The sequence below is a fragment of the Oratosquilla oratoria genome, chromosome 1 (assembly GCF_046742065.1).
Source record: "Oratosquilla oratoria isolate Oo_2021 chromosome 1, ASM4674206v1, whole genome shotgun sequence".
In the NCBI taxonomy this organism is placed as follows: Eukaryota; Metazoa; Arthropoda; class Malacostraca; order Stomatopoda; family Squillidae; genus Oratosquilla; species Oratosquilla oratoria.
In genome coordinates, this window is record NC_134777.1 from 100,954,558 (window position 1) to 100,969,239 (window position 14,682).

Sequence of the window (14,682 nt, forward strand, 5' to 3'; positions counted from 1 at the left end):
AAACAAATCTCCACTGCTAGAAGAATGTTGAGCCACTTTATAACTTTTACTGTCCCTTGTTTCTGCTGTTCTTAATCTCTCCCAAATCACTCCTAGAACACCACCTCTTTTCTGATGCTCCTGTGGCAGGGAGTAGGTAGACATGCATTACTGATGACAGTTCACCAGCACTTCTTTCTTTATGGACAATATCATGTAATTACTAAAATATATTTCAGGTACATGATATTGGTTTAGCTAGTAGAAAGTAGGTATATACAGGAGTATTGTATTCTTGAGCTATGAGAATACTAATGTGTGACATTAGAAGGTGTATATGCGGGGTATTTAAAAGTTGGGGAAAAAATCCCATCTCTAGAATAGTGTGAAGAGATGGTAGAGGTACTGGAGTAGTTTTTCTTAAAATTAGATGTCATGTTACTGTTGTTTGAAGGATTAGATGGGGGCTGGGGAATGGGAGGTTGTTGCAAGGGATTGTGTAGGTAGGACATTCATGTAGGATATGTTAGGCTGATTGAAGGCAAACTCTGATGGAGAGAAAGTTGGGTTTATTTAACAATGAATGTTGGGTGCCAGGGAGGGAAACAAGATGGTGAGGGAGGTGACAACTCCCCAGGCGATCTGTCTCTTCAGTGCTGGTCCATCACCTTATAAACACAGGCAGCTCATGGTATATGTATGTAAATTGTAAACTAAAGAATAGACAAAAAATGGAAAAGCTGTGCCTGGGAAATTATAAATATACAGAAGAACTAGAATTGGCTGAATTTATGAGCAATCATTTGAAATCAGTATTCACAATTGAAAATTCACCTAACTGTGAGAGAATAGAGAGAAATCCCACCCAATGATGGAAATAACTGTAACACAAAAGGAAATCAGTGACCAAATAAAAAACCTTGATGTCAGAAAATCACATGGTCCAGATGGAATTGCAAATTGGATACTGAAAGAATGCATAGAGGAGTTGATGGACAAAATATACAATATAATTAAATACTCACTCAAAGGAGGAAAGGTACCACAGGACTGGAAAAATGCAAATATTGTACCAATGTATAAAGGAGGAAACAAGGAAGATCCAACTAACTACAGACCGGTCTCCCTAACAAGCAGAGTATCAAAAATATGTGAAAAAGTTATCAAAAGTAGATGGGTTAAACAGCTGGAAGAAAAGATCATGTACAACAAACCTGATCTGCTTCTATTCGAGACTAATAGATATAATACAAGAAAGGGATGGATGGGCAGACTGTGCCTTTCTAGACCTACAAAAAGCATTTGATAAGGTACCACACAAGAAACTAATAAGAAAAATAGAATCAATAGGTGGCATCAGAGGAAAATTATTGGAATGGATGGAAGACTTCCTGACTGGGAGAAAAATGAGGGTAGTAATTGGAGACAAATACTCAAATTGGGAAGAAATGATAAGTGGTGTCCCGCAAGGTTTGTATTGACTCCAATCATGTTTGCCATATATATAAATGACATGGATGAAGGAGTAGAGTGTTATATGAATTTCTTCACAGATGACGCAAAAATACTAAAGAAAGTAAGAACAGAGGAGGATTGTGAATCATTACAGTTAGACCTGGACAAAATCTGGAAATGGACTCAAAAGTGGGAAGTGAACTTCAATATCAAGAAGTGTAGTATAATGGAGTTTGGAAAAAGTAAAAATAGAATATCAAGAAATTATAAAATTGGTGAAGAAGTCAAAAAAGTGAACTCAGAAAGAGACCTTGGAGTAATAATCAGCAAAGGCATGATACCTGACAAATATATCAATAAAATAGTCAGAGAAACCTTCAACCTATTAAGGTCAATTAAAGTGGCATTTGACTACTTGGATGAGGAAATTATCAAAAAAATATTAGTTACACTAATAACACCAAAACTGGAGTACGCAGCAACACTATGGACACTCAGTACTAAAAAGAATATAAAGAAATTAGAATACAAAGAGCAACAACAAAGTTGGCACCAACTCTCTCCAAATTAACATATGAACAAAGATTGTCCAAATTGGAATTACCAATTCTGGAACAAACAAGAGAAAGAGATCTGCTGACTATTTATAGAATCATGAAAGGAATGGAAATCCTAGATAGGAATGATTTATCAAAAGAGGACAATGGAAAAACAAAAGGATACGAAAAGAAATTCAAAAAGGATAACTATAGAAGATATCTGAAGAAAAAAAAAAAAAAAAAAAGCTTCCCACATAGAGTACTGGATACCTGGAATAATTTAGATAAAGAAACTGTGTGCAAACACTATTCAAGATTTTTCGGAAAAAACTTGATGCTGAAAGATATAAAGACGGGTACGGGTCACCACAACCATAGCTCCCTTTCTGTACAATACAACTAGGTAAATACAACCAGGTAAAATACTGTTCTCATGTACTGATCTTTCTGGGAAACCTTTACCTATTCATGGAGCTTACATTCAACTCCTCCCATATATTTCAAATTCCGCAAAAATATGTTACAAGATTTTTTATAAAATACTTTCTCCAGATCTAAATATATGCAGTCCACCCAACCCTTTCATTAGATCTAAATATATGCAGTCCACCCAACCCTTTCACTCTTGCAGCACAACCACTAAAGTAAAAACTTAGGAGACTTGATACATATCACCTATTTCTAAAACCAAACTGATTATCAGCCATTTTTTTCTCTCCAAGATATTTAAACTATTCATCTTTTGTAATCCACATAATTTAGTTATCATGCTTGTTAATAATATTGGTCTGTAGTTAGTTTCTCCTTACCTTTTCCTTTATGAATCATACATTAGCTCTTTTCCAGTCTTGTGGCACTATCCTTTCTTTCAGAGAACACATAATTAGATTATGAATCTTGTCTGCCAATTGTTCTCTGCATTCCTTATGTATTCAATTTGAGATATCAGGTTCTGTGATTTTTCTCATGTCTACTTTTTCTAATAATATGTGTACTGTACTTGCTTTACTTCCACTTATAACATACAACCTAACATTTCTGCATACATGTACTCCTTTGTCTACTAGATCATTTGATTGAAAACTAATTGGAAACTTCTATTTATCATTTCAGCCTGTGTTGATGCTTTCTCATATTTGTCCATCTATGGTTAATTTTGAGATTCCTTCTGTCTCAACTCATACACACACACATATATCAAGGGTTTTTCCCCTTTATAAGGGAAGTAGCCAAAGTCAAAAGGCATAATTCCATTCCCACCCACTTCATCCCCATTCACCACCCCTCCCTCCCTCTCACCTTGGCTCCTCCTGAATGATAGGTCATCCCTGCATCTTGCACGCCATTGATAAATCTGTACAAGTATGGTAGGGGTTACTAGGTTGGATAGAGTGAGAAACGAGAAGGTGGATAGCAGATAGGGCTGATGAAAGATTACTGGGATGGTTTGGACACATGGAAATAATGAGTGATGAAAGATTAGTAAAAGAGATGTGGAAGGCAGAGGTGGAGGGAGTGAAATTGAAGGGACCACTGAGGATGAGATGGATGGATGGGGTGAAGGGGGTGCTGAGCAACAGGGGAATGTCTGTTGAGCAGGGAAGGGAGAGGGCAGATAGGGATGAGTGGAGTGTATAGATGATACTGTTATGCAAGGGAGGGGTGGGGGATGGGGGGTAGGGGCTGTTTCTGTATTTACCTAGTTGTATTTTACAGGAAGGGGAGCTATGCTCGTGGTGATCCATTTTTGCATCTTGCAAGATCAAGTTTGTTCTTAAATTTCTTATATGGTGTTTGCACACACTATTTTTTCATCCAGTTTGTTCCAGATATCTATCACTCTGTGTGGGAAGCTGTTCTTTTTCAGGTCTCTTCTGTAGTTGTCCTTTTTGAGTTTCTTTGCATGTCCTCTTGTTTTTCCTCTGTCCCACTTTAATAAGTCCTCTCTATCAAGGAGTTCCTTGCCTTTCATAATCCTGTAGATGGCTAGTAGGTCCCCTCATTCTCTTCTTTGTTCCAGGGTTGGCAATTCCAGTTCGGCCAATCTTTGTTCATATGTTAAGTTTGAAAGTGTTGGGGCCATCTTTGTTGTTGCTCTTTGTATTCTTTCTAATTTTCTTATATTCTTTTTTTGTACTGGGTGACCATATCATTGCTGCATATTCCAACTTTGGCCTTATCAGTGTTAGTAATATATCTTTTTTTTTTTTTTATAATTTCCTTATCCAGGTATTTAAAGGCCACCTTTATTGATCTCAACAAATTGTATGTTTCTCTGACTATTCTATTTATATGTTTATCTGGAGACATGTCTTTGGTGATGACTACTCCTAGGTCCTTTTCAGAATTTTCAGAATTTACTTTCTTTACTTCTTTTTCGTCAATTTTATATTGTCCTGATACTCTATTCTTGTTTTTCCCAAATTCAATCATACTGCATTTCTTGATATTGAATTCTACTTTCCATTTCTTGCTCCATTCTGAGACTTTGTTCAGATCACACTGTAAAGACTCAGTCTTTTTTGGAACTTATTTTCTTTAATAATTTTGTGTCATCCACAAAGAAGTTCACGTAACATTCAATACTTTCGTCCATGTCATTTACATATATAGCAAACATTATCAGAGCTAGCACTGACCCCTGTGGGATGCCACTACTCATTTCTTCCCACTTTGAATATTTGTCCCTGAGTACTACTCTCATTTTTCTTCCATGTAGGAAATTTTCTATCCAATTCAATAGTTTTCCATGTATGCCTTCTATTGTTTCCAGTTTATTTAGCAATTTTCTATGTGGTACCTTATCAAATGCTTTTTATAAGTCCAGGAAGGCACAGTCTGCCCAGCCATCCCTTCTTGCAATATACCTATCAATCTTGAATAGAAACAGATCAAATGTATGAATGATATTTTGACACAGCCCAAAGGGATTTCTCATATCTTTTTTTGCATGATGGGATGGGGGTGGGGGGGGGGGGATCACCGATCAAGTGAAACACCTTTGCTGTGGATGTACTGTGTCTTGCTACATTGCTTCTGACCCAGGGCAGTGGGTGGGATATAGGGATGACCTGTCATCCATGAGGAGCTAAGATGAGAGGGGGAAAGGGTGGTGGATGGGAGTGGAATGGGTGGGAGTAGGTATGTGCCTTTGACTTGGCTACCTCCCTTATAAGGGGGAAAAAGCTCTTGGTATATGAAATATATATATATTATATATATATATATATATATATATATATATATCTATATATATATATATATATATATATATATAGTTTAGATTCATCTTTGCATTAGTCAATAATACCCATTTCCAATTTCTCTTCCTTTCCATGGATACTCATGTAACAACTTCTAATCTTTCTGTATTCTTTCATGGATTTCTGGTTTCTTCTCTTGGTCCATCTTTTCCATGCCACATTTTTGGTTTCCTTAGCTATTTCACTTTTTTTATTTGTTAAACTAGTCTTTTAAACAAGTTTTCTTTCCAACAATTCTTGGCATATTTTTTTCACACCTGAATTGTACATATAAACTTCAAAGATCCAGACTAACTAAGGATATAACCCTGTCCAGATCTCTAAAAATTTTAATCTTTCCAAAGTTATAGGCCTTGATCTAACTTTTGTCTTGTCTAACCAAATGAATATATGTAAATAAAACTTGTCACACTAACTCACTTCACAAACTACTTATAAGCACTGATAGCATACATATTATCAACATGATTGATTACAAATTATCACATAAACAATATATCAAACACACAAGCAATGATTGATAATCAACAGATGATGGGTTCCATTCCTAGATTTAGCCTTTTATAGGCAAAGCCAGATAAAAATATTTGCCAATTAAATAGACGGGAGTGTAAGCAACTCTATTTGGGATCATAGTAGAGGCAAAACATTACTGGTTCTGACTTTGAGAAATAGGGTAGAAATATTGTTATCTTTTTTGTATCCAAAGTCACTCATGATAGGAAACAAAAGATCAAAATTAATTTTAGATTGTTTGCATTACATTTTTTTCACTAATAATGGTAAATTTTAAAGATTTCCAATCAACAAGGGTAATTTCATTGAAGAATTCAACCAATGTAAAGCTGGGGATGAATTAGAAGAAAAAGATAGGTTTCAAGTTGGTTGCAACTCTTCCATGGGGGTAAATGAAATTGTAATGGAGTTCAAATGATTTAGAGGTTTAATTTCCTCTCATGGGGCAAGATCACATGATCTATAGCAAAAACTTAAGCAAGAATAGGAAACAAACCTGTTTCAAAAAGCAGAGATTGATAATTATAAACTATAAGGAGAAAATGAAACTTTGATGAATGAGAAGAAAAATCTTCAACACCGTGAAAAAAAACAATGATAGGCCAACAGCAAATGAGGATAAGAGAGAATATAGTGACTTGAGATCATGGAACAACATAGAAAGATAGATGGAATGGTGAAGTTTATAGAAACAGAATCTCTTGTCAAATACGAGGTTTGTTAGAAAAGTATCCAATTTTATTTCTTTTTTGCAAAAACCTGATGGATTTGAATCAAGCGCACTTGCATGAGCTGACCTTGAACCTTTGTACACATGCGTGAATTTTTTCTTGCCTGTCGATAGCATCAGTTGCTGGCAAGCAGCATTTGCATGAGGTAGTGTGTAGTGCTCTTGGTGGTTTTTCATTGCAAGGAAAACGACAGAACAATTGGAGCAGTGCTACTGTATCAAATTTTGCCAGAAACTGGGTGACAGCTAGGTGGAAACCATTCGGATGATTCAGACAGCTTTCAATGACAATGCTATGGGCATCACACAGATTAAGGAGTGGTACATTCGGTTTAAAGATGGCTGCACATCGGTGGAGAGTGAGCCATACTCCAGTCGGCCATCAACATGCTGAAATGACCAGTTCATTGCCAAAGTGAATGCTGTGGTAATGTGGGACCATTGTGTGACTATCTGAGAAATTGCGGAGGAGTTGGGAATCAGCACTTTTTCGGCACATTCCACTGTGGCCAAAGATTTGGCCATGAAGAGAGTGGCAGCAAAATTTGTGCCACAGCTGCTGACAGCACAGCAAAAGCAACTTCATGCTGGACTCCACAAACAGTGACCCTGACTTCATGATGATGAGATCCTGGGTGTACGGATACGATCCGTCATTTTCCTTGCAATGAAAAACTGCTGAGAGCACTTCACACTACCTCACACAAATGCTGCTTGCCAGCAACTGACACTATCAACAGTCAGGAAAAAATTCACACAGGCGCACAAAAGTTCAAGGTCAGCTCATGCAAGCATATTTCATTCAAATCCATCAGGTTTTCACAAAAAAAAAAATAAAGTCAGATATTTTTCTAACAGACCTCGTATGTAGTTGACAAGACTAAATGCTTCACATTCTTTGGTTGGCAAGATCACATTACTTCATGGAATATGCCAGGGAGATAAAAAGGTTACGGAAATTACCTCTATGAATCTAGGGAAGGACTCTGATGCAACAGACCAGATTGATAACATGCTTCAGTTATATCAATAAGAGGAATGGCATTTGTCCAATGAAAATAAAATTCAAGTCGCAACGCATGGCAAATGAGGTAATCAGCAAGTCTTGGAAGCTGGTGCAAGAGAAAAGGTAAAAAAAATATTTGGATTGGAAAAGATGCTAATGAAGAGGGATGAGCACATATACAGAAGATCTTAAAGGATGCTAAAGCCAAAAATGTACTTGGGCAGAAGAAAAAATATATACGGTATATAAAATAATTAAATAAAAATAATTGAGAGTTGTCTACCAGAATGTGAGGAAATTGTTTTTAAAAAACAGGAAGGCATTACTGCAAAGGAAACACTACAAGTGAACTTAAAGTAGCATATGCTAATGTTCACGGTTTACTATAAATCAGGTTGGAGATAAATGACTACTTGAGGATGAACAAACCTGATATTGTGTGTCTGGTGGAGACCAAATTCCCCCCAAATTTTTTATCTACAGTTAAGGAACACTAGATACACCTCCTGGAGAAGAGACAGAAAAGATAAGATGGGTGGAGTGGTAATGTTTGTTGTGAGAAATAACAAAGGTAGAACAAACAAACCTGAGTGAAGGCAAGGCTGAAGTAATTCACCTAAAGATTAGTGCTGAAGGGCACAATAAAAGAGGCTTCATGGTGGCATATGTGCCCCACCCCCCAAGGCAACAGCTTGGACTTGAGCTGAATATGAAACACTGTTATTGGACATTATTGAACAAAGTAATTATTTAGTCCTTATTGGGGATTTTAATTGCAGCGAGGTCAACTGGGAGGAATGGGAATTAAGTGGCAAGGTATATTCCTGAAGAAATACCCTGTTAAGCAATGGAGAACACAATGACCCAGTGGGTAAAGGAAGTGACCCAGGTAAGAGATAATATCCCACAAGATTAGATCTGCTACTAACCAAATAGCCAGACATCATCAGCTCCTTGAACTACCTCTGCCCTACAGGAAAAAGTGACCACATAACAATCAAATTTCAATTGGAGAATGAGGAAATAGAGCCAAGGAATGAATCATAGGTGCAAGAAAGACTCAATTTTGGGAAAGCAGATTACTCATGGTTAAAAAAATTCTTTGAAGGATCGAACTGGGAGGAATTCATGAATACCAAGGGAATAAGGAGCAAATGGGAAAAATTTTCTTGACATTTACAATCTGGGAGAGAACAAACATGTGTCAAAGATTAGTGCAAGGAAGAAATAGGACTAGTTCAACAAAAGGTGTGAGACTGCAAAAAATGCCAGGTACATGGCTTGGGGAAGACGCAACAAAAGAAGCTTATAAACAAGCTAGAAATGATGATTAAAAAATTTCCAAGGAAGAACTTAATTTTGAAAGAAGTGTAGTAAAGAAATGCAAAGCTGAACCAATTTAGTGGTAACCTATTATGCTGGACTAGTAATTGGTTAAATGATCATATACATAGTTGTTCTAATTGGCAAAATTTCTAGATGGAAATTTTTTATAACTGGAGTTCCTCAGGGTTCCATTCTTGGGCCACTTCTATTCATAGTATATATAAATGATATAGACCATGGACTGAAACCTATTGTCTCCAAATTTGCTGATGATACAAAACTGTACAGAATGGCAAATGATCACTTAAACCAGTTAGATATTCAAGAAGCTTTAGATAAAATACAGCAATGGTTTGAAAAGTGGCCTATGAAATTTAACCCAAGTAAATGTAAGGTTATGCACATTGATAAAAATAACAATAAGTACAATTACATATTATTTTGAAATTTGTTTACAAAAGCGGATAGTGAAAAGGATCTCAGCATAATTATCAGTAATGATCTCAATTAATCTAAGTAGTGTATTTCTGCCTCAGAGAAAGCAAATAAGATTCTAGGACTGATTCTGCAATCTTCTGACTTTAAAAGTCAATCAATAACTATATAAATCATTAGATCATCTACATTTAGAATATGCTGTATGTGTATGGTCACTGAATCTCATTAAAGACACTGACATATCAGAAAAAGTACAATGGCAAGCCACAAAACCGATTCCAAATATCAGAAATAAATCATACAAAAATCAACTAAAACATATAAATCAATTTTCCCTAAAATAACATAGACTCAAGGGTGATTTGATACAGATCTTTAAGATACTAAAGGGAGCTGACACCAAAAGTCATGATATTTTCACACTGAATGTGAATCAGACAAGAAATAATGGCCTCAAACAGTTAGGGAGTAGATTTAATTTGGAGGTGGGTAGAAACAACTTCACCATTTGTATAGTAAATGAATGGAATAAATTTCCTGCAGAGGCAGTGCAATGTAGTACAGTTCAAACTTTTAAGATTCATTTAAATACCTAACCAAAATGGTGTAATGCCTGCCATTTATTATATTTTACCTTATTTATTAATTTATCATTGTTATTTATCATCATCTGTTAAGAGGGAGGGAGGGGGGTGAATGGGAGTGGAGTATATGGGGATGGATTGGGTGGGAGTGGATATTATGCCTTTGTTTTTCTCCGCCTGCCTTGTATGGGGGAAAAACATTAGTATATGTATGTACATATTATCAGTTTGTTTATCATTTATCATTATTTGTGTACCTTATTTATTTATCTGTTTATTAATCTATTTACTTTTCTTTATTTTATTTTTATTCTTTTTTCACCCGACCTAGTTATGGATCAAAAGGTCTCCTGTCGGCATGCTTTTCCATCATAAACCTTTGTAAACTGTTTTACAGGTTTATAAATAGCAAACTAAGACACAGGGAAGTAATCACCAAGCTAATAGCGGGTGGTGAGGTCTATGACAAGACGTTAGCTCAGGCAAACATGATGAATAAAAGTTTCCAGTTGGTCTTCACAATAGGGAGCAACTTTTTTTTTTTTTTTTTTTTTTGAGAAAAACAAGGGGAGCAAAAATTCAGGTTATAATATATAAAATATATAATATACATACATGCGTATACCAAGGACTTTTTCCCCCCTTTACAAGTGAGGTAGCCAAAGTAAAATCATAAATCCACTCCCACCCATTTCATCTCCACATACTTCACCCCCATCCACCACCCCTCCCTCCCAATTTTCTTGGCTCCTCCTGAATGATGGGCCATCCCTACATCTTACCCACTGCCCTGTGTCAAAAGCAATGCAGCAAGACACAGCACATGGAAAGATGCGAACATAGTACCAATACATAAAGGAGGAAACAGGGAAGATCCTACAAACTTTAGACCAGTGTCCCTCACAAGCACAATAGCAAAAATATGTGAAAAGATTATCAGGAACAGATGGACCAAACACTTGGGAGAAAATAAAATAATAAACCCCAAACAATTTGGTTTTAGAAGTGGAAGATCGTGCACCACAAATCTAATCTGCTTTTACTCGAGACTAATTGAGATAATACATGAAAGAGATAGATGGGCAGACTGTGCCTTCCTGGATTTGCAGAAAGCTTTTGACAAGGTACCACACAAAAAATTAATAAGTAAAATTGAAAAAATAGGAGGAATTCAAGGTAAACTATTGGAATGAGTGGTACTTAGAGACAAAAGTTTGAAATGGGAAGATGTAAAAAGTGGCATCCCACAAGGCTTTGTTTTGACTCCTTTAATGTTTGCTATATACATAAATAATATGGACGAAGGAGTAAATTATTACATAATTTTTTTTTTGCCGACAATGCCAAATTACTCAAGAGAGTAAAAACAGAAGATGATTGCAGATTGCTACAAGATGACCTGGATAAAGTATGAGAATGGAGCCAGAAATACAAGATGAACTTCAACATAATGGAATTTGGAAGAGGCAAAAATAGAGTTTCGGAAAAATATACGATTGGTAACAAAGAAGTAAAGAAAATAAACTCAGAGAGAGACCTAGGAGTAATCATCTCAAGTGACCTGACACCTGACAAACATCAATGAAAGGGGCCTTCGACTACATGGATGAAGAGATGGTTAAGAAAATAATTACTACATTGATAAGACCGAAACTAGAATATGCTATATCAATGTGGGCACCAAGCACAAAGAAAAACACAAAGAAATTAGAAAGAATCCAAAGAGCGGCAACAAAGATGGCACCCACACTATCAAATTTGACATATGAACAAAGATTGGAGAAATTACAGCTGTCAACATTGGAGCAGAGAAGGGAAAGAGGCAACTTGTTGACCATCTTCAGAATTATGAAAGGGATGGAAGTTCTTGATAGAGATGACCTATTGACAAAAGAGAAACAAGAGGACATGATAAGATGCTAAAGGACAGCTACAGAAGAGACCTGAAAAAGAACAGTTTCCCGCACAGAGTGATCGATGTCTGGAACAAACTAAGCAGTGAAACAGTGAATGCCAGAACTATACACGAGTTAAAAAATAAACTGGATGTGGAGAGATACGAAAACAGGTCACAACGAGCATAGCTCCTGTCCAGTAAAATACAACTAGGTAAATACATCCACAGCAAGGCTGCTTCATTTAATTGGCAAACCCTCCCTCTCCATCCCCTCATGCAGAAATAGAGATGGGGGCAATCCCTTTGGGCTGCGTCAAAATATAATTCACACTTACTCCCTCACACCCCCATCCAACAACCACTCCCTTTCATGCATCACAGCATCATCCATTCACCCCTATCTTCTGTCTTCTTCATTCCTTACTCAACAGACATTCCCCTCTTTCCCAATCCCCCTTCTTCCCCATCCATCAATCTCATCCTTGGTCACCCCCTCATGTTCATTCCATCCACCTCTGCCTTCCACACTTCTTTTACTAATCTTTCTTCATTCACTCTTCCCATGTGTCCAAACCATCCCAATACCTTTTATCAACTCTATCTCCCAACTCCTTTTCTACTCCAGCTCTCCTCACCTCCTCATTTCTCATTCTATCCAGCCTAGTAACCCCTACCATTATTCTCAGACATTTAATCTCACATTTAAACTCTTCCTCATAGGCATATCACTGACCAGCACAACAGTGAAATTAAGTGAAAAGACTGAAAGATCAATGGACCAAATATCTTGTAGAGATGAACATTCTGACAGTCAGTCAGTTTGGGTTCAGATCTGGAAGGTCTTTTAAGCTTTCACTCAAAGTGATTGATGTGCTGTAAGAGAGAGAGGGGTGGGTGGACTGTATGTACCTCAACCTAGAGAAGGGGGATGGGGGGTGAGGAAGTATGTATGAGAAATTTTTTTATGCAGCCCGAAGGGATTTCTCCCTGTCTTCTCCTTTCCTGCATGAGGGGATGGAGAGGAGGGGTCACCAAATTTGTGAAGCGGCCTTGCTGTGGATGTGCTGTGTCTTGCGACACTGCTTCTGACCCAGGGCAGTGGACAGGATGCAGGGATGACCCGTCATCCAGGAGGTGCCAAGATAGGAGGGAGGGAGGAGGGTGGAGGGGAGTGGAATATATGGGAAATGAAATGGGTGGGAGTGATTTCTATGCCTTTTTCTTTTTGGCTACCCCCTGTGTAAGGGGAAAGAACCTTTGGTATATGTATGTATGTACATACTTCACAGTCACCTTGTGTGGAAATTATGGCATGTTGAAGGATCGAGTGGTGAACTACTAATAGATGAAAGATTTTTTGAAGGAAAGATACATGAGGACAGTAGTAAAAGATAATATTCAAGATACATACATACATACATATACCAAGGCTTTTTCCCCCTTTCAAGGGAGGTGGCCAAAAAGGGAAAGGCATAAAAACACTCCCACCCATTTCATCCCTAAATACACTCCACACCCCTCCCACCCTCCCTCTCATCTGAGCACCTCCTGGATGACGGGTCATCCCTGCACCTTGCCCACCGCCCTGGGTCAGAAGCAGTGTCGCAAGACACAGCACATCCACAGCAAGGCTGCTTCATTTAATCGGCGACCCCCCCTCTCCGTCCCCCCTTGCATATAAGGAGAGGACGGTGAGAAATCCCTTCGGGCTGCGTCAAAATTTGTTCACACATACTACCTCAAGATAGAGAGCAGTAACAATTGGAGTTCCACAAGGTTTAGTGCTTGCACCAATAATGTTTTTGTTTATGGCAATGACATGATGGAAGCTACAACAAGCAATCCCTACAAACAACTTGTCCTATGATAAACAGATAAACAAAATTGTTGGAGAATCCTACAACTTGCTAAGATCAATAAAAGTGGCATTTACATATTTGGACAAAGAAATTACTAAAAAACTATTAGTCACACTGATAAGACCTATACTAGAAAATGCGAGACATTGTGGTCACCCAGTACCAAAAAGAATATAAAGAAAATAGAAAGAATCCAGAGAGCAGCAACAAAAATGGCACCTGCACTTGCAAATCTGTCATATGAGGAAAGATTAGCTAAACTGGAGTTACCGACTCTGGAGCAAAGAAGAGAGAGAGGTGACCTACTGACCATCTACAGAATCATGAAGGGCACAGAAATATTCGATAGAGGGGACTTGTTAAACTGGGACAAGAGAAGCACAAGAGGACATGGAAAGAAAATAAAAAAACATAGCTACAGAAGAGATCTGAAGAAAAACAGTTTTCCACATAGAGTGGTGGACACTTGGAACCAACTGGACAATGAAACAGTGTGCGCAAAAACCATTCATGAGTTTAAGAGTAAACTAGACACTGCAAGATACAAAGGCGGGACACCACGAGCGTAGCTCCCCTTCCCGCAAAATACAACTAGGTAAATACACGTTTGCAGATGATGCAAAAATCATAAGAATGAAAAGTGAGGACTATAGACTATTGCAAAAAAAATCTAGAGACTATTTTTGCATGGAACCAAGAATGGGAAATGAATTTCAATATACAAAAATGCAAATTATTGGATATGGGCAATAGAGGCAAAAGACCACCCTTAAATTATTCCTTGGGAAGAGAAACCATTACAATAGCAAGAGAAAGATTTGGGAGTGCTGATAAAAAATAACCTATCACCTGACAGACACATCAACAAGATTGTGGGAGAGATGTACAGACTGCTGTAGATGATTAAAGTGGCTTTTCAGTATATGGATGAAAAGATGGAGAAAAAAGTCATTGAAACCTTCATCCATTCAAGACTGGAATATGTGTCAGTGGTATGGTACCTACTCAGAGTGAAGGATATAAGCAAGATTAAGGAAAGCAACCAAACTGGTTCCCAGCCTGGCAAATAAAACATATGAGGAATGACTAA

The 14,682-nt window shown here is 37.4% G+C and overlaps 1 protein-coding gene across 8 annotated transcripts in view; it reads right to left on the minus strand.

The window, feature by feature from the left end:
* Nak (Numb-associated kinase) overlaps window positions 1–14,682 on the minus strand; it is a 264,091-nt gene that overhangs the window by 3,952 nt on the left and 245,457 nt on the right. The gene's annotated exons all lie outside the window — the stretch shown is intronic.